Raw genomic sequence first — 25,031 nt, 5'->3', positions numbered from 1 at the left:
AGGAACACTAAATCTTATAATAAAAGACTGATTAAAAAGCTGAAGGTGATAAAGTAGGAATGAATAATGAGATATATTAGCAAAAAATAGACTTTAGTAAATTTTAGGTAATGCAGAACATTTATGTAATTATTTCTGGGACTGTTCTGAAAAAGTAAAAAAGAAACATTGCAAACATGTTACATAATATAAAACATTCCAAATAATGCATAGCCATTCTTCCTGACCCTTAGCCTTTATACAAATATACAGTTTTTGGCTAAACTGTCAAGAAAATTAGCTCTCTAGTTTGGTTTTATCTGTTTAGAGAGATTTGGAAACATCATGGGAGAAAAATGTGGTGCAGTGGTATTTCCAGCTGTACAAATGCAGTATTAGTCATGGCCGTCCTCAAACTAACATGGACTGTTTTGCCACAGAAATATCCTACTGATACCCACTAACATGCACAGTTTCCCTCAAAATTTTTCACCTATGGAATGAACACAGGATTTTTATGCAATGTGGAGGAAATGACTTCAGTATAATGACTGAGTGAGGTGCCATTTCATGCAGAGACCAATTGGATTCAAGTCCAAGCCCAAGATCACCTTCCCCTTCAGACTGTTTCAGCACAACTATCGGCAGACTTGAAATAAGTTTTAAACCATTAAAATCAATAATTCATCACCTCTTCCATGTATTTGCCAATCAAAGAATAAAAAGAGGGGGGATTGGGACTTACGTGGGAAAGGCAATAGAAATAAGAGAAGGGGAGATGGGGGAATGATTATAAGAGGAACAGCAAAATTTAATATTTTTTATTCCAAGTAATTTCTAACTTCAAGATCAAAATGCCATATATTTGTAAGGAGATCTCATCAACCCAACATCAGTGGAATGAGCATTCATTTTGTTTCAGTTCTCTAGCATGGGGCTGGCCTGGTGCTCGTGCTCATGCTGGCCTGGTGCTCTCTGCATTCTCTCTGTGACCCACGATATGCACCTGCTGGTCACAGGGAGGGGGTGGACCCGATTTACAGAGATGTTCACTGATCCATACACTAATTGAACTCAAAGACCTTGGACTCATTGATTTTGGACTAGCTCATCCCTCATTTTCTAGATTCGATTGCATTAGCCAGCCAATATTTTTCTTAAACATCACCAGGAGAGGAAACATCACAAGTCATTACTGCCAACCTTCTTCAGTGTTGAATGGAGTGTTTATTTTAACCTAAATCAATAATGTAATTAATTAATGAATGTAGGTGAGTACTTTTGAGAACAAGGTTGCGAACTACATTCTTATAAAAAAAGTGAGTTTTCCCTCCTAACCTCTTCCTATCTTCATCTGCACATACCTTATTTGTCTTCCAAATGAGTTTATTTCTGGAAGTGGCTAGCTACAGATTTCAAACCATAAAATCAGAGAATCTCAGAAGCAAGTAGCCTTTGTTTGCCCTATTTCTTAATGTCACATGCCCTCTGGTGGTAAAATCAGAGGACTTGCTGTGGTTTCATTTGAGTTCTCCAAAGCAAAATGTTTCATTAAAATGAAATTTTAAAAGCATTCATCCTAATTAGCTGCTTGTTGTAAATAAATATATTTTGAGAACTAAAGCACGCTTCAGCATAACAGGAGACTAAGAAGGTTAAGTAAGCAGACTAGTGAAGGGTATTATAGTTGGCACAATTGCCCTTACCTTTCTGGAGCAGGGGATTCTAGGCCTTTATCCTGTTCTCCATTTCTCTACCTTTTTTTCTGAAATAGAGAAGAAAACTTCAAAATTGCACTTGAGTACTTGTTTCATGTGGGTCAGCTCTTCTTTACTGCTACATTACAGCTGATAGCTTAGGCAGAAAAGGAACTCTGACATCTGTTACCTAAAGCAATATATACATAAAATTAGACTGCAAGACAATGACCATTGGGGTACAATCACTAGGAGTTTATTCATAGAAATATTATATCATTACTTTGATCATATCCTCTGAAAATATGAACAGTAGTTGGAAAATTAAAATAATGAGTCAGGGAACCTACTAATCTTGGGGAGAATTTATATTAAAACCAATCCTTCCAGGCACACCTGGGTGGCTCAGGGTTAAGGGTCTGCCTTCAGCTCAGGTCATGGGATGGAACCCTGCATCAGGCTCCCTGCTCAGCGATGAGTCTGCCTCTCCTTCCCCCAGCTTATGCACTCTTTCTTTCTCTCAAATAAATAAAATCTTAAAAGAAAAAAATATATATATATACACCTTTCCATGTATATTTTTTAGTTTTCACAAAGCAAAATGTTTTGAATCTCTTTATTTTGAGAAGAAAATATCTTTTTCTTTTCTGAGAGGGTGTCAGGTTGTATCTTTAAAAACAAAATTTTATATAACCATAGATGGCAGAATTTTTTTCTTTTTAGTATTTTTAAATTTTTATTTTGAAGTAGTTTCAGATTAATAAGAATTTGCAACAGTGGTACAAAATATAGTATAAAATTTCCATATACCTTTTATTAGCTTGTATTAATCCAAGTATTAACATTTTACTTAAATACAGTATATTTTTCAAAATCAGAAAATTAACATTGATATTATACTATTAACTAATCTACAGACATTATTCAGCTTTTGCCAATTATCCCATAAATGCCCATTTTATGGGCCAGGATCTAGATAATGGTTAAATCAATAATGATTAAATTCATACTATACATATAAATACCACAGAAGTGACATTGTAATTTTCTCAGTTTATTGTGTTTAGAGTCTGTGATGTTGATGTAGCTTATTCCTGGTGATGTTAATTTTGATCACTTGGTTAAGGTAGTGTCTAATGGATTTCTCTACTATAAAGTAACCATTTTTCCCTTTGTACTTAATTAGTATCTTATAAAGAAATACTTTAAAACTATGTAAATACTCTATATCTTATCCTGTAGTAACCCACTAATTGCCAAATGAATTTTTTATTTCCATAATTTTTTGACATTTATTAATTAAAATTCTGTAAAGAAGTTTTCTTTTTTTCTCATATATATATTTCTCAATATATTCTTTATGTTCTAATCCATTTCCATCATTTATTTTGTTTTTATATTGGCCCACATTTAACCATTGAGAGCGTCAAGTTGATGTCTGTGTCCTTTCGACATTGCCCATTATTTTTTTGAGCACTTCTTTTTCAACCACAGGATGTTCCAGACTAATTTTGTACTTTCCCTGCTCTGAACCTGGGGTAATTTTTCTAAGAATAACCCTAAAAATTAAAATGGTTACGGTTATGCTTTTTCTTATTTGTAACTCCTTTCCCTGAAGGTAAGAAATCTGTTTCTCATTACTCAAAGTTTATTTACTTGTTTGCACAGTCCTAAGAAATACAACTTTTCAGAACTCTTTTCAGAATTACTAACTCATGCCCCTTTAGAGAAGTGGTGGAAGTTACCAACTCATATACAATGGTTGTGTACAGTTCCTTTTGTCTTATTCTTAAGAGCACATAGTCAAAATACTGTTTTCAAACTTCTTTAGGTTTACTCTTTTCTTCCCCATCCCCTTCACAGTAGTGTAATTTGTAATAGAGTTAGGATCATTTGTTATTATTTATATGAATTTTGGGTTCTCCTATCATTCTGCTTGATTTGAGTCCCTTATTTGTATTTTTGGTATATGAAATATTATCATGGTTTCTAAGAATCAGAACTGTACAAAGAGTTATCCTCAGGGAACTGTTTTTTCCCCTGTCCCCATCATCCCTTGTACCTCATGCCCCTCCCCCTTATTTCTGTAAGTAAGTAATCTTTAGTTTCAGGTTATCTTTTTTTGGGGGGGGGGTGGAAAAGAGTAGATACATGTATATCTTATTTCTCTCTCTTTTATAAAAGGTGGCACATAAATAGTACTCCTTTGTACTTATTTCTACTTAATGTATCCTGGAAAACTGTCCATTTTAGTTCATAGAAATCCTCTTGTAGTTTTTCCTTCTTACAGCTGTGTAGATGTATGTAACTTATTTAACCACTCTCCTATATTTAGACATTTACATTGTTTCCAATATTTTGCAACAATGAACAATGCTATGATTAATAACTCATGCAAATGTATTTTTGTATTGGAGGGGTATCTTCTGGATAAATTCTTAAAAGTGGACTTGCTGTGGATAAAAAAGCAAGACCTGTCTGTATGCTGCCTACAAGCGAAACCTTTCAGATCTAAAGATGCATGTAGATTGAAAGTGAGGGGATTAAAAAGCATTTATTATGCAAATGGAAATTAAAAGAAAACCAGGATAGCAATACATATGTTGGGCAAAATAGACTCTAAAGTAAACAAAACAGAGGATCACAGAGGAAGAGAGGAAAAAATAAAACAAGATGAAACCAAAGAGGGAGACACACTAGAAGAGACTCTTAACCACAGGAAACAAACTGAGGGTTGCTCAGGGTCAAGGGGAGTGGAGGGATGGGGTAATGGGTGATGGACATTAAGGAGGGCATGTGATATATTGAGCACTGGGTATTATATAAAACTGATGGGACACAGACTTGTACCTCTGAAACCAATAGTACATTATATGTCAATTAAAAAAAATAGACTCCAAAGACTGTAACAAGAGACAAAGAAGGACACTATATAATCATAAAGGGAAAAATCCAACAAAAAGGTATAGCAATTGTAAATATGTAGGTGCCCATCATGGGAACACCGAAATACATAAAGCAGTTAATAATGAGCATAAAGTATTTGATACTGGGAACCTGGGTGGCTCAGTAGTTAAGCGTCTATCTTCGGCTCAGGTCATGATCCCAGGATCCTGGGATTGAGCCCCACATTGGTGGGAAGCCTGGTTCTCCTTCTCTTACTCGCCTGCTTGTGTTCCCTCTCTCACTGCGTCTCTCTCTGTCAAATAAATAAAATCTAAAAACAAACAAACAAAAAAAGTATTTGATACTAATACAATAATAGTAGGGTACTTTAAAACTCCCTTACATCAATAGAGAAATCATCCTAACAGAAAAATCAACAAAGAAACAGTGGCTTTCAATGGCACATTGGGCCAGATGGCTCTAACAGTTACATTTAGAACATCCCATCCTAAAACAGTAGAATACACATTCTCTTCAAGTGCACATGGAACATTCTCCAAAATAGATCACATAATAGGCCACAACACAATTCCTAAGAAGTTCGAAAAGATTGAAGTCTTATCATGCATCTTTTTCAGTCACAATAGTATGAAACTGGAAATCAACCACAAGAAAAAATCTGGAAAGAACACAAATACATGGAGGTTAAATAACATGCTACTGAACAATAAAAGGTCAAACAAGAAATTGAAGAGGAAATTAAAAAAAAAAATGAAGACAAAAATAAAAACACAATGACCTAAAATCTTAGGGATGCAGCAAAAGCTGTTCTAAGAGGGAAGTTTATAATAATATAGGCCTACTTCAAGAAGAAAAAGAAAAAAAATCTCAAATAATCTACCCTTACACCTAAAGGAGCTAGGAAAAGAACAAACAAAACCCAAAGTGAGCAGAAGGAAGGAAATAATAATGGAATATAAATAAATAGTATAGAAACTAAAAATAAATAAAATAAATAAACAAAAATAGATCAGTGAAACCAGGTTCTTTGAGAAGATCAACAAAATTGATAAACTTTTAACCAGATTCGAGAGAAGGAGAGAGAGAGACTCAAAATCAGAAATGAAAGAGGAGAAATAATAACCGACACCACAGAAATACAAAGAGATTATAAGAGAGTACTATGAAAAATTATATGCCAATAAATTGGATATGTTCCTAGAAACTTGTAACCTCCCAAACCTGAATCAGGAAGAAATAGAAAATTTGAACAAACTAATTACCAGCAATGAAATTAAATTAGAACCTTCCCACAACTTAAAAATCCAGTAACAGATGGCTTCACAGGTAAATTCTACCAAACATGTAAAGAATAGTTAGTGCTTATTCTCAAACTATTCCAAAAAAATATAAGAGGAAAGAAAGCTTCCAAAGTCATTTCATAAGGACAGCATTAACCTGATACTAAAACCAGATAAACACACTACCAAAAAAGAGAACTATGGACCAATAACTCTGATTTACATAGATGTGGATATCCTCAACAAAATAGTAGCAAACTGAGTCCAACAATACATTAAAAAAAAAAAGTCATTCACCATGATGAAGTGGGATTTATTCCTACAATGCAAGAGTAGTTCAGTAGTTGCAGATCAATGAACATGATACATCACATCAACAGGAGAAAGGATAAAAACCTTATGATCATCTCAATAGATGCTGAAAAAGCATTTGACAAAGTGCAACATCTATCTGTGATAAATATCCTCAACACAATAGTTTTAAAGGGAATGTACTTCAGTATAACAAGGCCATATATGAAAAATCCACAGTGAACATTGTAATGCTGAAAAACTAAGCTTTCCCCCTAAGGTCTAGAACAAGACAAGGTTATCCATTCACCACCTTTCTTCAGTACAGTATCAGAAGTCCTAGACACAGCAATCAGACACAAAAAGAAATAAAAGGCATCCAAATTGGTAAGGAAAAATTAAAACTTTGACTATTTGCAGATGCCATGATACTATGTATAGAAAACTCTGAAAACTCTACCAAAAAACTTCTAGAACTAATGAATGAATTCAGTAAAGTCAGGATGTAAAATCAATATACAGAAATCTGTATTTCTGTACACAAATAATGAAGCTACAGAAAGAGAAATTAAAACAAGTCCATTTACAATTGCACTAAAAATAATAAAATACCTAAGAATAAACTTAACCAAGGAGGTAAAAGATATGTACTCTGGAAACTATAAAACATTGATGAAAGAAATTGAAAAAGACACAAAGAAGTGGAAAGACATTTTTTGCTCATGGATTAGAAGAAGAAATATTATTAAAGTGCCCATAATATCCAAAGCAATCTACAGATTTAATGCAATCCTTATCAAAATGCCAACAGTATTTTTCAAAGAACTAGAACAAATAGTCCTAAAATTTATATGCAACCACAAAGGACTGCAAATAGCTAAAGCAATTTTGAAAAAGAAAAACTAAACTGGAGGTATCACAATCCCAGATTTCAAAATATGCTACAAAGCTGTAGTAATCAAAACAGTAAGGTACTGGCACAAAAATAGGACACATAGATCAGTGGAACAGAATAGAGAGCCCAGAAGTAAATCCATCATTATATGGTCAATTTATCTTCAACAAAGGAGGCAAGAAAATGCAATGGAAGAAGACAATCTCTTTCTTCAACAAATGGTGTTGGGAAAATTGGACAGCTACATGCAGAGAATGAAACTGAACCACTTTCTTATACCATATGAAAAAAAATGAAAAAAAAAAAAAACCCTCAAAAATGAACTATATGTGAGACCTGAAACCATAAAAATCCTAGAGGAAAGGACTGGCAGTAATTTCTCTGACTTTAGCCACAGGAGCATTTTTCTAGATATGTCTCCTGAGGCAAGGGAAACAAAAGCAAAAATAAACTATTGGGACTACCCCAAAAAGCCTCTACACAGCAAAGGAAACAATCAACAAAACTAGAAGAGCCTACTAAATGGGAGAAGTTATTTGTAAACGACACATCCAATAAAGGATTACTATTCAAAATATATAAAGAACTTATAAAAGTCAACATTGAAAAAACAAACCAATGAAAAAATGAAAAGAAGACATTAACAGACATTTCTTCAAAGAATACAGTGCAGATGACAGACACACGAAGAGATGCTTGGCATCACTCATCAGGGAGATACAAATCAGAACCACAATAAGGCATCACCTCATACCTGTCAGAATGGCTAAAATAAAAAAAAAAAAACATAAGAAACAATAAGTGGCAGAAATGTGGAGAAAAAGGAACCCTCGTGCACTGTTGGTGGGAATGAAAACGGGTGCAGCCACTATGAAAAAGAGTATGGAGTTTCCTCAGAAAATTAAGAGAAGAACTACTGTATGATCTGGTAATTCCACTACTGAGTATTTACCCAAAGAATACAAAAACACTAATCAAAAAGGTATATGCAGCCCTATATTTATTATAGCACTATAATATTCTATGTTTATTATAGCCAAATTGTGAGGCAGCCCAAGTGTCTACCAACAAATGAATGGATAAGGAAGGTGTGGAATACATACATATAGTGGAATATTACTCAGCCATAAAAATGAATGAAATCCTCCATTTGCAACAACGTGTATGGATCTAGGGAGTATAATGCTGAAATAAGAGAAAGACAAAGAGCATATGATTTCATTCATATGTGGAATTTAAGAAACAAAGAAAAAAATAGACAAACCAAAAATAGACTCTTAACTATAGAGAAGAAACTGATGGCCAACAAAGGAGAGGAGGGTCGGGGGATGGGAGAAGATTAAGGGATACTTACCATGATGAGCACTGAGTGAGTAATGTGTAGAATTGCTGAATCGCTATATTGTACACTTGCAACAAATATAACATTGTATGTTAACTATACTGGAATTAAATTAAAAAGTGGGCTTGCTGAGTCAAAATGTAAATGTAGATGTAGCTTCTTAGGTATTGTCAGTTTCCCTCCCAAAAACTTGTACTAGTTTGCATTTCTGCCAGTAATGTATGAGAGTGCTTGTTTCTCTACAGAATGTGTTGTCATATTTTTAAATTGTTGCCAATCTGATAATTATATACCAGTATAGTTTTAGTTTGTATTTCTCTAATTATGAGTGAGATTAAATACCTTTTCCTATATTCAGAGTCATTTTTTTAAGGATTAAAAAAAAATTTATTTGACAGAGATCAAAAGTAGGCAGAGAGGCCGGCGGGGGGTGGGGGGGGGGCGGGAAGCAGGCTCTCTCCTGAGCAGAGAGCCCGATGTGGGGCTCAATCCCAGGACTCTGGGATCACGACCTGAGCTGAAGGCAGACGCTTTAACCCACTGAGCCACTCAGGCACCCCTCAGAGGTCATTTTTATAAGTTGGTTATAGATGGCCTTCTTTTGCCTTTTCTCCATTTTAATGAGTTTTCAAAAAAATTTTCCCCCTCAGTTATTAAGTTCTTTGTATATTAGCAATAATAGTATTCTATCTATAGTTAGGTTATGTTGTGAACACTTTATAAAAATTTGTAGTCTTTGACTTTATTTTATTTATTTTTTCATCATGCCATGTCTTTCCATATGATTTTTAATATCAACTTGTCTACTTCCATAAGAAAGCTTATTTGTGTCTTTCTTGGGATTGTGTTAAATTTTACATTAACTTAGGAAGAATGGACAGTTTATGATACTGAGTCATGCTATCCAAAAACTGGGAATGTTGGGTTTCCTGGGTGGCTGAGTTGGTTAAAGCCTCTGACTTCTGGTTTTGGCTAAGGTCAGGACTCAGGGTCACGAGATTGGGCCCCCTGTTGGGCTCTGAGCTGAGCCTGGAGCCTGTTTAAGATTCTTTCCCTTTCCCTCTGCTTCTCCCCCAGCTTGTACAATTTTTTCTCTTAAAAAACAAAAATGGAGTGTCTTTCCATTTGTCCAGCTCTCTTCCTGTAGCTTTCAGGGGTGTTTTCCTCACATCAGACATGATTTTAGTCATATCTCATAATAAGGAAACTGAGACCAGAGATGTTGACAAATTTGCCCAAGTTCACTTAGAGAGCAGTGGTCAAAATTGGCCCTTTAATCAAGATCCTGTGCAATTAACCAATGCATAGTACTCTCTCCTCAAGATACGGGCTCCCCAAGTGTCAGTTTCTATTTGAAAAAGAGAAAAAGCAAGTTCATACCTCATCCTCCTTTTCTTCATCTACTGTAGCAGCCATATTATTGATGATAGGGAACTGAGTGGAAGTATGGGGAGGACTGATGATGGTTGAATAATAGCACTTGGCTGGATCAGCAAGCCACACAGGTTTAAGGGAAAGGGAGTTTCATTGCAATTAATGGACTCCATATTGATAGAAAATGATACAAGATTTTTGGCTACAAAATTTATAAAACTCAGTTCTGTTCCACTTTCCAATTTGCTTTCAGTGTACAACCAATGTGATCTTACAAAAATGAAAATAGTTAAATATCATTCTCCTTCCTTTCATCTTTCAGTGGATTCACTTTGGTCTCAGAGTAAAGGTAGAACTTCATATGGCCTGTTCCTCAGTCTCTAGGCTCAGGTCCATGCCATGCTTTACCACACTGCTGCTCTAGCCCTAGTAAAGTACCTGTAGTACTTCATCCTTCTGCATCCCATCCAGAAAACCTCTTCTCCAGAAGGCCTTTCCTGATCCTGTCTTTTATACCCCCTTGTGTGCTTTCTGTAGGGAGTTGCTCTAACCTTTATCACCTTGCATTTTATCACTTATTAGTTCATACCCACAAACTCTTGAGGGTATGAACTATTTTAATTTTAGATTCTAGATCCCAGTGCTATGTCTTATGTAGTAGCCTCTTAATATGTTTGTTGACTGAATGACTGACTGAATAAATATTATTTTCTTACCTTTTTTGATGTCATGGCACACTCTTATCTCTTCTTCAGATAGTTTCTTCTTCTTGCATGGGAAATGATTTTCCTGTATCCTCAGGATTGTCATCATCGTGAGCTGTGGACTTTTTCAAAGTTTCAAGAGAAATCTCAAATCTGTGATCTAAGATTTTTTTTTTAAAAGTTAATAATCAACTGACATACGCTTTCCGCTTTCTTTTCCGTCTGGGAATGATTTGTAGCTGTCATTGGGATGAATAATCCTTGGCTTTTTATAAAATGCAAACCTGAAAATGTTCTTTGAAATCTGGTCGTGCCATTTCTAAAAGGCATCACTTTTTGTCAAAAGTCTGGTCCAACTCTGGCAGTTGATATTTTACAAGTATCAGATATGCTCTGAACTATTTTTTTTACCTATGGCAGGGATAAGCACTAGTTTTTATTGAGCTCCACCTATGTATTAAACACTCTTCTAAACATGTGGCATATAGATAACTTCAGCAGATTTAGTTTTTCACCGTATTCTCATAGACGAAGAAGCTGAGGCATGCAGAGCTTAAGTAACTTGCCCAATAATAATAATAGGAACTGAGATTAGATTTTCAGGGGAGCCAAATCGAGAGTTTATATTCTAAAATTGCATTAGACCACTTTCTTTATCTACACTTCACCTTACTATGCCTCCTATAATATGTAATGTTGTTTGTGTGCTACATGTATGTTTATTATTATCTCCTCAATAGGATCCTAAGATCTTTATTTAAAGAGAGTGTCTTAGCTCTTTAGCTTCTATAATGTTATATAGTGCTGGACACATTGTATGACCATTTCATAAGCACATGCTCAGTTGCTTTGAAAAGTTTACTGAAATTCACCCCAAGTCTTAGGAAAATATATATAGGGATTTTAACAAATGAGGATAAAATAGCATATTTTCAAAAATCTAATTTTTTTTATCTAAGAGTTGAATTTAAGATTATTATTATAATAGATGTAATAGGAACTGAAGAAGTGGGGAAGACCCTCATGACATCATCCGTTGACTGTCTCTCTTCCCTGTCAGTCTTCTACATGAATGTAATAATGCTTTGATGAATATTATTGAAACTGAGTGCCCTGTGTCCTATTTGCTTTGTACCAACACTGATTAATAAAGCATTAATTTAACTCATTCTCTTTTATAGCTTCCTCTCCTGATTCCTCTCACAATTATTTTCTGAAGGAGTAGGAAGTTTGTTATTATTCTATGAAGTTCTAATGAATTCTTGTTTACCCCAAGGATATCCTCAACTAAGCTTGTGTACTCCAAGTCTCCTGTGATAATGCCTGTTTACCTCAACTGGAATGCCACCCAGTGCTTGGGAGTTTAAAATATTCTCCCATGCCATAGTGGATGGGGTTTTGGGAGGGCATAGTGGTATCAACCATCCAGAAAATAATAACTTTTCACTACCAAGACCCTCTTTCCTTCATGCAAATAGATCCCAGCAGGCTACCAAACTTGGCCTGTACATGTCTGAATTTACTGAATGCATATTTGCAGAATAGATCTAGTGAGTTACAATTCCATTATTCTCTTAAACCAGTGTCAAATTCAAGAAAGCAAAAGGGAAAATAAGTGTATATAGTATTACATCAAAGCTTCTACCATATAAGACTAAGTCTTCTCAGAACTTTTGCCATGTTACTTTTTTTTTCTTTTTAATTTTTTATTTTTTATAAACATATAATATAATATATTTTTATCCCCCGGGGTACAGGTATGTGAATCACCAGGTTTACACACTTCACAGCACTCACCATAGCACATATCCTCCCCAATGTCCATAACCCAACCCCCCTTCCCCCAACCCCCCTCCCCCCAGCAACCCTTAGTTTGTTTTGTGAGATTAAGAGTCACTTATGGTTTGTCTCTCTCCCAATCCCATCTTGTTTCATTTATTCTTCTCCTACCCCCTTAACCCCCCTGTTGCATCTCCACTTCCTCATATCAGGGAGATCATATGATAGTTGTCTTTCTCTGCTTGACTTATTTCGCTAAGCACGATACCCTCTAGTTCCATCCACGTCGTTGCAAATGGCAAGATTTCATTTCTTTTGATGGCTGCATAGTATTCCATTGTATATATATACCACATCTTCTTTATCCATTCATCTGTTGATGGACATCTAGGTTCTTTCTATAGTTTGGCTATTGTGGACATTGCTGCTATAAACATTTGGGTGCATGTGCCCCTTCGGATCACTACGTTTGTATCTTTAGGGTAAATACCCAGTAGTGCAATTGCTGGGTCATAGGGTAGTTCTATTTTCAACATTTTGAGGAACCTCCATGCTGTTGTCCAGAGTGGTTGCACCAGCTTGCATTCCCACCAACAGTGTGGTGGCATCATAATTCCGGACTTCAAGCCATGTTACTTTTTTTTATTAATAACTTTTGTTCTAATCATTTTGGATTATAAAAATAACATGTTTTTGGTAGAACTATTGGAAATCAGAAATGTGTTTTTAAGTGTTTACTAATTTATAATCTCTTCACTCAGAGATACCCACTTTTAATATTTTGGTATGTGAAAAATGTGTGTGTGTGTGTGTGTGTGTAATGTGTATTACATATATATATTTCCAATAACTCAACCTTATATCATGGACATTTTTTAGATCACTTAAGATTCTTCAGTAACCTTTTAAAAAAGGTTTATAATGTCTATTGATAACTGTATAATGTTCTATTTAATGATCTGACATTGCTGGATATGTTGATGCTTTCACTGAATTGAACACCAGCTTGTATGCTGTCTGAATAAGAGAGGAAAGTTAATCATGAGCTGCATAAATTATTCTAAAGGAATAATCTTCCTAACAAAATACTGGAATTAAAACAGAAAGAAAAGGAAGTTCTTTTTTTTGTAAAAGGCCCCAGAACTCAGATGCTTATCTGAGGTGTTTTTTCTTTTTTTTTTTTTTTAATGATTCTAGTCCAGTGGAAATCTGTTCATGTCTGAAATCCCTCAGCAGGGGTAGGAAAGTGACAGGAACACATCTTTTTCAGACTTATAGCAACTTCATTTTCTTAAGCCAACCTGCAAATATCACAAATACAACCTTACACTCAGTGCTTTGGCTGCTGACAGTGGTTATCAACTGGCGGGAGGACTTAAGAGAAGGAAAATTGGAGACAAAATCAAGAGACATTTTCATAACCTTAGAACTGGCACAACCATATCACCTCTACTATGCAAACAATTTACCTTTTCTGTTACTGTGTGAAGTAAATACCTGCTTTGAGATATATTTACCCAGAAGAAACTGGTGACTAACTTGTCAGCTAAAAGATCACAAACTAAAAGGAATTTGATTAGTCCTAAAAGAAATTAGATTAGGGGATGTAGCAAGAGAAAGAAAAGGAAAACTTCACTTCAGTATTCTGTACAATGAAACATACAAGGCTTTTATAGCATGGAAGAGCAAATTAAAATATATACTATTTTATGCCTCTTAAGTTGAAAAAGGATTAAAATAATGATCATGGGCAATGATGTGGAGCAATAGAAACTCTCACACAGTGCTGGGAAATTACTGGGCAGTTATGTTCAATTTTTTTTTAAAGATTTTATTTATTTATTTGACAGAGAGATCACAAGTAGGCAGAGAGGCAGGCAGAGAGAGAGGGAAGCAGATTCCCTGCGGGGCAGAGAGCCTGACATGGGGCTCAATCCCAGGACCATGGTATCATGACCTGAGCTGAAGGCAGAGGCTTTAACCCACTGAGCCACCCAGGCGCCCCGAATTATGTTCAATTTTTAAAGCTAAAAGTATATATGCCCTTCAGTAGAGCTTAGGGAAAGCCAGAGAAAAGCTTGAGTGTTCTTTAGTCTTATCTTTTAAGATAATGAGGTAGAAATGAAGATGAAATTTCAAGGTTAGATGTCTTGCATCCTTGCTAAGGCTCAGGAGAAAGATTCTGGAGCACTGGTGTGCAAGGACAGAGCAGTGGGAGCATCTTTCTCAGGCCTAGGTAGTGAGGGGTGCATTGTCTGTAGAGAAACCATGAGAGACAGTAGACTCTGAGAAACAAAGTGAGGGTTTTGGGGGGGTGGGGTTTGGGAGGTTGGGTGAGCCTTGTGGCTGGTATTATGGAGGGCAAATAATGCATGGAGCACTGGGTGTGGTGCATAAACAATAAATTTTGGAACACTGAAAAAAAATAAAATTAAATAAAAAAATATATAACCAACTAAAAGTCTGCTTTCTTATTATCACCCTGTGTCAACATTTCTAAACAGTATTCCGCCCTGAATAAAAGTCTGAGTTCTTTACAATTATCATGGTTATTGCATAGTTTTAAACTACTTCATCCTTTCAATATCATTCAATATTATTGTTTTCTATGTGGAAGTTAATTCCATGGAAGTTAATTCAGAAAACTTTCAGTGATGCAGTCAATCCCTAATACTCGTAGACTCAGCTACAAAATTCCTCAGGGGATAATGGGATAGAAGGGAAGTTTTCTAGAACAGAGTATGTTCCACCATATTGGTAGATAAAGATAAGGGAGTCGGTGGAAAGGGATGGATTAAAGAGAAGGGGTAGGATATAATTAATGCATCAGAGTCTACAGGATTTTGGTGTTGTGGCTCCCTTTGGTGACTCAGACTTTGGTGACTTTGGTGACTCTGACCCTGACTTTGCTTGACTAGTGAGACATTAACACATGTAATACAGACAGAGACTTGTAAAGCGATTGTACATAGAGGCTTACTCTCTTTTGGCCCTTGGTGGTCGGGGTTGGGGATCCTGCAAGCACTAACTAATATGTGAACAGGCCCTGGATGTTTTTGATGACGAGTGACACAAGGCCTAGCCACTTTTGTCACCCCAGCTGACATCAGACCAATTTCCAGACATGTGACTAGGGCTATTCTAGAGCATCCAGTCCCAGGTAGGTCTCCAGCTGGTCATGTGAGTGAATACAGATACAACTAGCCAAACTGGCCCATGTGAGCAGAAACATCCAGCTTACCTTTAGACTTGTGAGCAATGCTTTATGATTGTTGTTTTAAGCCACCAGATTTTGAGCTGTTAAGCAGCAAATACAAAGTCCTTGAGTAGGCGAGTAAGCACGGGATAGAAGGCAGAGGCAAAAGAGACAGATTAGTCTTGGATATGACATCATATAGGCATATCAATGTTCATATCCTGCCCCCCACCCAAACATACACACCCTTCCCCACTTCCCGTCAGGGTGAGGGAAAAGAATGTAAGCTCTGAGCTGAAACTGCCGAAATTTAAATCCTAGCTTTGTTCTTTGCTGGCTGAGTGATCTTGAGCACCCATCTTATTCATCTGTAAAATGGAGATAATAGTATTTACCTCCCAATGTTGTTGAAAAGATCAAGTGATATTATGTGGATAAGAGCCTGGATGATAGCAAATGTTTTAAATGTTGACCAAGTAGGTATCTGGGTGAAGATATGGCATAAACTAGAGATGAAATGATAGGGAGAGTTGAGAAAGTATCAGGGAACATCAAAAGTTTCAAGAATACCAGATGTAAGATACCTTTAGAAAGTAAAAGGTAGAACAGTAAGAATGTTAGGATAAAGAAAATGGTGGTGGAAATTTTTTAAGAAGGTGATTATGGAGGAATTTTTTAAAAATGGTGGAATCACAATGACAATCTAATTAAAGTTTTAAAAAAATATATATATATGTTTGTGTATATATGCCACACTCAGCAAAGCTACAATTTTTTTAAAAATTTTATTTTCTTTTATTTTTTTTCAGTGTTCCAAAATTCATTATTGTGCACCACACCCAGTGCTCCATCACTGCATGGAACAGTTGCAATATTCTACAACGGTGCCCAGTTGCTCAGGAGTAGAATTGGGAGAGCAAGTAATGGGATCGTTAAATAGAAGATGGACAAAGAAATGGGGTTGTGGGAGCTAATGCTAGTCGATCATACAGCTTGAGTTGGCCTGGAATCGAGAGTGATCATAAAGGAACTAACTGACTGAGGGAACAAAATGGGGTCAGAGAGCAAAGAGCATGAGTTACATAGACCTAATTGAAAGTGGAAGCTGTTGCTTTCTTAGTTGGTGGATAGTATCATTTTTGCCTCTAGAGACTTGTTCCCTAGCGCCAGTGGTCCTGTTAGCCTATGATTTTGCATAGTTTTTGTTCCAGAAGACATATTTTCTCAATCTCCTTAAGGAACACTACACCATTTAAAAGATAGCTCTGGTGTTTTTTTGTTTGTTTGTTTTGTTTTTAAAGATTTTATTTGTTTATTTATTTATTTGCTCAGCTCCCTGCTGTGCTGAGGCCCTTGGGATCATGACCTGAGCCAAAGGCAGAGGCTTAACCCACTGAGCCACCCAGACACCCCGAGATCTCTGGTTTTAAAATCTAGCCAATCTTGAAGAATGTTGCTATGGCTGATGTAAGAGTTTTTACTGCCTGAGCTCTCTTCTAGGGTCTTTATGGTTTCAGGTATCACTTTTAGGTCTTTAACCCATTTTGAGTTTATGTTTGTGTATGGTGTAAGGAAGCGGTCCAGCTTCATCCTTTTTCATGTAGCTGACCTGTTTTGGATGGAGCTAGAAAGTATAATGCTAAGCACAGTAAGTCAGTATGAAAAAGACAAATACGATATGATTTCATTCACATGTAGAATTTAAGAAACAAAACAATTAAGCAAAGGAAAAAATAGAGAAACCAAGAAACTTAACTACAGAGAATAAACTAATGGTAACCAAAGGCAAGATGGGTGGGAGGGATGGGTGAACTAGGTGATGGGAATCAAGGAACACACATGTGATGAACACTGGTAGATGTGTAGAACTGCTGAATCACTGTGTTGTGTACCTGAAACTAATATAACACCATATTAAATATATTGGAATTAAAATTTACGGAACTCCACCAGTCTTGGTGGCTCTCCTCTGAGGATGCTGTGGCTATTAGATCATCTGCCTCAGCTACTAAACCTTTTATTAACCTTGCATGTTAAGGCAGCAAGAAACAGGATTTTATCTATAGTACTCGGATGTGCATCTGGCCATATTTGAACATCCTCTGAATCTAGCCATATTCAAATGTCTACTTATCTGCTGAGTGAGCCTGGAAACTCCTGCCTCTCCTCTGTGACTTTGTAGGTTTTGCCCCTTTTCCAGACGCAGCTCATGAGCTCAGTCTATGGAGTCCTTCTCAGTTGTTCCAGCCCATGTAATATCTCTCTTCAAAACCAATACAGCAACTCATCTGACACTTAGCATGTGCCATATTTTATTCAAGGCTTTCTCAAAGCCTAAGAATCAATACATTTTATTTTTTTTTAAGATTTTATTAATTTATTTGATGGAGATCACAAGTAGGCAGAGAGGCAGAGAGAGGGGGGAAGCAGGCTCCCTGCTCAGCAGAGAGCCCGATGCGGGGCTCGATCCCTGGACCCTGGGATCATGACCTGAGCTGAAGGCAGAGGCTTTAACCCACTGAGCCACCTAGGCGCCCCAGAATCAATACATTTTAAAGCCAGAAAAGGTTTCAGAGCATACCTAATCCAATTTTCTTGTTTTGCTGATGAGAAACCCGGAGACATTTAGTAAGTGACAGACGGGAGTGATGGAACCCTGCCCGCCTTTGTCATTATTTGGTATTTTTGCACCATGTTATATGTATGTCCAGAGAGGAAGTCAGGTTCCTCAGCACAAGGACTTCTTTGAATCAATAACATTTAGTTGTTGGGCTCCTCAATAGATATTCTCCCACAGTGACATGATGCTTTACCAAACTACATGAGATAGCTGAAAGAGGAATAAATTCTTGTGTAGGACAGATTATACAGTGTTTTTTTTTTTAAAGATTTTATTTATTTACTTGACAGACAGAGATTACAAGTAGGCAGAGAGGCAGGCAGAGAGAGAGAGGAGGAAGCAGGCTCCCTGCTGAGCAGAGAGCCCGATGTGGGGCTCAATCCCAGGACGCTGGGATCACGACCTGAGCTGAGGGCAGAGGCTTGAACCCACTGAGCCACCCAGGTGCCCCCAGATTATACAGTTTAAAAAATCATAGTTTTTCAAACTCTTAGATGTATAAACTTTTCAAAATAATATGTATTTGAAAGATTTTGTTAGAGAAAATGTTCATATGTGGGTCCCTGGGTGTCTCAGTAGGTTAAGCCTCTGCCTTCACTTGGGTCATGATCTCAGGGTCCTGGGATCAAGCCCCACGTCAGGCTCTCTGCTTGGCAGGGAGCCTGCTTCCCCCTTCTCTCTATGCCTGTCTCTCCGCCTATCTATGATCTCTGTCTGTCAAATAAATAAATTAAATATTTAAAAAAAAAGAAAAAGAAAAAGAAAATGTTAATGTGTTTCCATCTTTGTTATTACAAGCAAAAGGAAGTTAATCAACCTTAGCTTTGTTCCTTTAATTTACTGCTATATGTCATCTTCTTTAGGATGTATGTGAACCACTTCTGCCTGGTGTAAGTTACAGATACTTATTTGAACCCCTAGAAGAGGAAAATTCTCCCATCCAGCCTTTTTGCCTGTTAACTGGAAGAAGCTTTCCTTTGTTGTTATTGATTTTAATTCCATTGTGGAAAAAAAAAGCATCAAAGAGTTTAAGAAACAAAAACATTTATGTAGTTTAACTTAATTTGATAACACAGATTGGACAAAAACAGAAAAAACAATAGAAAATATAAAAATGTACACTGGAAGAATTTTAGAACACTGAAAAAAATAAAATTTAAGAAATTGTTAAAAATGTATTTTTTATTTCCCAATGTATTACATTGGGAGCTAAACAAATATTACTAGAAATTACTAATTTCTCCAGTTTTGAACTTTAATTACAAAAAAATCAGTCTGTTACCCAAGATTATTCATTACCTATAATATGTGACTTGTCATTCATTGCCTTGAACAACTTCTTCTCCGAACCCATTTGAAAACTGATTACAGAGCTTGCCATTTTCATTCCAAGTCCACCTGTGACCATTTTTTTTTTAAAGATTTTTTTATTTATTTGACAGACAGAGAGCACTAGTAGGCAGAGAGTCAGGCAGAGAGAGAGAGGAGGAAGCAGGCTCCCGGCCGAAGCAGAGAGCCTAATGAGGGACTCCATTCCAGGACCCCAGGATCACGACCTGAGCTGAAGGCAGCGGCTTAACCCACTGAGCCATCCAGGCACCCCACCTATGACCATTTTTAAGAAGACATTACCCAGCGTAGTTTAATCAAAGCTTATTGGGAACACTATGACAATTTAATCAATGCTCCACATGCTCATTTCAAGTTGGTGGCTCTGAAATCTCAGGACAAGCTTGTAAAAATAGAAAAGTTCTTCCAGTAATTCTTCCCCTGAGCTTAGCTGGGGCATTCCAGCCATACAGTTCTCCTTACTACTCTCTACTTCACCTTCCTTCTTCCTCTCCTTACATCACAACAGAGAAATGACAACCACCACCCAGTTGCAATCAGTTCACCTAATTCTACCCATAGGAGCCCAAAACATAAAGAAAACACATATATTTGTTTAAATATGTAACTTGCAGACAGCATTTTTCACAGAAAAGTATTCTCACCCTCTTGGTGCTAGTCCTCTGTGTATTTTTCTTCCAGACTTATTCTTCCCCAAATGACTACAGTTTTTGCTGGCATTTCTCTGAAAGAATATTCAAGACCTCATTAAGAGTCAGAAAAGCTACCTGAATTTGCAGACAGCTTCCTGTTGGGCTCACGTTTTGCAGAATGCAAGCTTGGTGTGCAGAAGGTGGGCATGGTGTTTGAAAAAACAGGAAGCACCTGTGAATGTGTGACTTTATTCCTGGAAGTAGAAGGCTCTCTCCGAGATGGTTGTAGATGCTTTGTGCTGTTTCACCTATGAGCACTTTTGCAAAGCCTTTACATACTTTAAAGACCAAAAATGGGCTTCCAGGTGGCAAGATTATTTGGAAAGTCTGGTACATCCATGGGCATGGTGGAAATCCACAGCTTTTCTTTTTATTTTCTTTCTTTCTTTCTTTCTTTTTTTCCTGTATAGGTTTCTTTTTTTGCTGGGGATATTGATATGCCTGGAAATTAAAGTAGGCTTTATTATTGTTATTGTGGTAAAAACATAGGATGGCATCTGCCCTCTTAACAAATTTTTAAGTGGAATGTATAGTATTCTTAACTGTAGACAGAATGGTGAAGAGCAGTTCTCTAGAACTGTTTGATTTTGCATGACTGAAACTTTATACCCATTTAATAGCAACTCCCAGTTTCCCCTTCTCAGTCTCTGGCAACCACCATTCTACTTTCTGCTTCTATGAGTTTGACTATTTTACATAACCCATATACATAGAATCATGCAATATTTGTCCTTCTGTGACTGGCTTATTTTACTTAGCATAATGTCTTCAATATTCATCCCCATAGTAGCATATGATGGGATTTCTTTCTTTTTTATGGCTAATATTCCATCATGCATATATACTACATTTTCCATATGCATTTATCTGTCAGTTGTTTCCACCTCTTGTCTATTGTGAATAATGCTGCAATAAATATGGGAGTGCGGATGCTCCTTCAAGATACTGATTTCAGTTCTTTTGGCTATGTACTCAGAAGTGGGTGGGCTGGATCATATGGTATTTCTATTTTTAATTTTGTGAGGAATCTCCATGTTGTTTTCCATAGCAGCCGCACCATTTTGCATTCCCACCAACAGTTGCATAAGGGTTCCAATTTCTCCATATCCTCACCAACACTTGTTATTTTCTGTTGTTGTTGTTGTTGTTGTTGATAATTCCTATCGTCAATTTAGGCTGCTATAACAAAAGTACTACAAACTGTGTGGCTTAAACAATAAACATTTATTTCTCACAGTTCTGAAGGCTTGGAAGTCCAAGATCAAGGCATTGGCAGATTTGTTCTCAGGTAAGAGCCACCTTCCTGATACACAGAAGGTTGACTGATCATTGTGTCCTCACATAGAGAGAGATCTCTGGTCTCTTTATCCCTTTACAAGGGCACCAGCTCTATCACGGGGGCTCCACTTCCATGACCTCATCCAAACCTAATTACTTTCCAAAGGCTCTGCCCTCAGATTGCATCACAATAAAGATTAGGCTTCAACATACGAATGGGAGGGGGCACACAAACATTTCGCTCATAGCAGTGGCTATCTTAATAGCTGAGGTGATATTTCATTGTGGTTTTGATTGCATCTCCCTGTTGATTAGTGATGTTGAGCATCTTTTCATATAACCTTTTGGCCATTTATACGTGTTGTGCTTTTTTGTTTTTTTATGTTTGTTTTTGTTTTAAAGATTTTATTTATTTATTTGACAGACAGAGATCACAAGTAGGCAGAGAGACAGGCAGAGAGAGAGAGAGGAGGAAGCAGGCACCCTGCTGATTAGAGAGCCCAATTCAAGGCTCAATCCCAGCACTCTGGGAGCATGACCTGAGCCAAAGGCAGAGTTCCCAACCCACTAAGCCACCCAGGCGACCCTGTTTTTTGTTTTTTTTTTTTTTTAAAGAAATTTTTGCCCAGTTTTAACCAGGTTATTAGGGTTTTTTTGTTTTGTTTTGTTTTGTGTTGTTTTGCTATTCAGTTGTGGAAGTTCCTTATATATATTGGAGATTAAACCCTTATCAGATATATGGCTGGTAAATATTTTCTCCCATCCTGTAGATTGCCTTTTCACTCTATTGATTGTTGATTTTGCTGTGCAAAAGATTTTTGGTTTGATGTAATTCCACTCATCTATTTTTGGTTTTGTTGTTTTTCATATCACCCAAGAAATCATTGCCAAGACCAACATCATGGAGCTTTCCCCCTATGTTTTCGTTTAGGAGTTCTCTAGTTTCAGATCTAATGTTTCAGTCTTTTATCATTGAGTTGATTTTTGTGTATGGTGTAAGACAGTGGTCAAGTTTCATTCTTTTGCATGTGACTGTCCAATCTTCTCAATGCCATTTGTTGAGGAGACTCTCATTCTCTATTGTGTATTCTTGATACCTTTGTTGAAGATCGGTTGACCATACGCATGGGTTTATTTGGGGGCTCTGTCTTCTGTTCAGTTGTTCTACATGTCTGTCTTTATGCCAAGACCATACTATTTTGATTATCATAGCTTTATGTTTTGAAACGGGAAAGCATGATGTCATCTTCATTTCTTTTCAAGATGTTTTGAATATTTCGGTTCCTTTTGGTTCCATACCAATTTCAGGAGTCTTTTTTTCTATGTCTCTAAAAAATGCCACTGGGATTTTAATAGAGATTGCATTCAATCTGTAGATTGTGTTGAATAGCATAGCCATTTTACCAGTAAGTCTTCCAATTCATGAACATGAGACATTTTGCCATTAGTTTGTGTCTCTTAAATTATTTTCAGCAGTATTTTATAGTTTTCAGTATATGTCTTTCATTTCCTTGGTTAAATTTGTACTTAAGTAGGTATTTATTTATTTATTTATTGATGATATTACAAATGAGATTGCTTTCTTAATTTCCTTTTTGGATTGTTCATTATCAGTGTATAAAAATGCAACAGATTTTTGTATGTTAATTTTTTATCCTCCAACTTTGCTGAATTTATTAGTTCTAATAGATATTTGTAGTGTAATCTTTGCAGTTTTCTACATATATGATTATGTCATATCCAGAGGTAATTTTACTTCTTTCTTTCTAATTTAAATGTGTCTCATTTCTTTTTCTAGCCTAATTGTTTTGGCTAGGTCTTTCAGTACTATGTTGAATAGAAATGGCAGAAGTGGACAACCTTTCAGGTTTTCACTTGCGGGTATGATGACATCTATGGGCTGTTTATATATGGTACTTTTATGGCAAAGTAATTTCATGCTATTTGCAGTTTTTCAGTGTTTTTATCATAAAAATGTGTTGAATTTGTCAAATGATTTTTGTGTGTACGGAGATACCTTGCATATTTTAATTTGTTATGTTAGTCACCATATAGTATGTTATTAATATTTTTGATGTAGTGTTTCCATGCTTCACTGTTTGCGTATAACACCCATAACACCCAGTGTTCCTCTATGCAATCCATGCCCTCTTTAATATCTGTCACTGGGCTTACCTATCTCGCCTCCCCCACTCCTTTCTAAAACTCTCTGTTTGTTTCCTGGAATCCATAGTCTCTCATGGTTCTTCTCCCACTCCAATTTCTCCCCCTTCATTAGGAGAAGAGATACCTTGTGTTTTTAAAACTTTGTTCTGTTAATATGGTGTTTTACATTGATTAGTTTTTGTATGTTGAACTATACTTGCATCCCAGGGATAAACCCTGCTTGGTCATGGTATTATGATTCTTTTTAAGTGTTGTTGAATTTGATTTGCTAGTATTTTGTTCAGGATTTTTGCACCTATATTCATCAGGAACATTGGTCCGTAGTTTCCTTATAGTGTCTTCTGGCTTTGTTATTAGAGTAATGCTGATCTAATAAAGTTAGATTGGAAACATTCCACCCTCTTCAGTTTTTTTGGAAAACTTTGAGAAGGATTGATGTTATTTCTGTAAATGTTTGGTAGACCTCACTAGTGAACCCATCTGATCCCAGTGTTTTTCTTTGTTGAATGGTTTTCGATTACCGATTCAGTCTCTTTACTAGTTGTAGATCTGTTCAGATATTTTATTTACTTACGATTCAGTCTTGGTAGGTTATAGATCTAGATATTTATCCATTTTTTTTCTCAATTATCAAATTCTTTGGTATATAATTATTCATAATAGTGTCTTAGAATACTTTTTATTTTGGTGGCATCGGTTGTAATGTCTCCTCTTTTATGTCTGATTTATTTGTCTTCTCTCTCTTATTCGTAGTTAGTATAGCTAAAGGTTTCTCAATTTTGTTGGTCTTCTCAAAAAGCCAACTCTTAGTTTTATTGTTCTTTTCTGTTTCATTTATTTTTGCTCTAATCTTGATTATTCTTTCTGCTAACTTTGGGCTTATTTTGTTCTTCTTTTTCTAGTACCTTGAGGTGTAGTTAGGTTGTTTATTTGAAATCTTCTTTGTTAATGTGAGTAACACTACAAAATCTCCTCTTAGTCCTCCTTTTGCTGCACCCCATAAGTTTTAGTGTATTGTGCTTTTTTCCCCCATTTGTCTCAATATATTTTCTAATCCTTTTTGATTTATTATTTCCTTTTTGATTCCTTTGGCCCATTGATTATCCAAGAATAAGTTGTTTAATTTTCACATATTTATGACTTTTCCAGTGTTCTTTCTGTTATTGATTCCATCTCATTCCACTGTGGTTAGAAAAGATTCTTAGCATAATTTCAGTCTTTTAAAATTTTTTTAGACTTGTTTGGTGACTTGGGTGGGATGAGGTCTATCCTGGAATAGGTTTTGTGTGTACTTGGAATGCGTATTTTGCTGCTGTTGAGTGAAATGTACTGATGCTAAGTCCATTTGGTCTATAGTGCTGTTCATGTACTCTGCTTCCTTATTGACCTTCTTTGTGGATTTCTATCCATTATTGAAATTAAGGTATTGAAATCTTTTGTTATGATGTTGCTGTCTATTTCTCCTTTCAGTTCTGTCGAAA

General features: G+C 36.2%; 1 long non-coding RNA gene across 2 annotated transcripts; it reads right to left on the bottom strand.

Annotated features, from left to right (window-relative positions):
* On the bottom strand, window positions 1–20,242 carry LOC123389982. Of its 2 annotated transcripts, none has more exons than XR_006604664.1 (4): window positions 20,059–20,242; window positions 15,490–15,569; window positions 10,482–10,591; window positions 1–1,744 (listed from the first exon to the last, which is right to left on the bottom strand). It is a non-coding gene; the product is annotated as an uncharacterized LOC123389982 (long non-coding RNA). The 2 variants fall into 2 exon arrangements; XR_006604665.1 differs by lacking the exon at window positions 1–1,744 and adding an exon at window positions 8,048–8,234.
* Window positions 20,243–25,031: the final 4,789 nt, after the last annotated feature.

Source organism: Mustela putorius, unplaced genomic scaffold (assembly GCF_011764305.1).
Source record: "Mustela putorius furo isolate JIRA1106 unplaced genomic scaffold, ASM1176430v1.1 tig00537227_pilon_pilon_pilon, whole genome shotgun sequence".
Lineage (NCBI taxonomy): Eukaryota > Metazoa > Chordata > Mammalia > Carnivora > Mustelidae > Mustela > Mustela putorius.
Note: the sequence above shows the minus strand (reverse complement) of the source record. Positions and strands in the feature narration are given on the sequence as shown.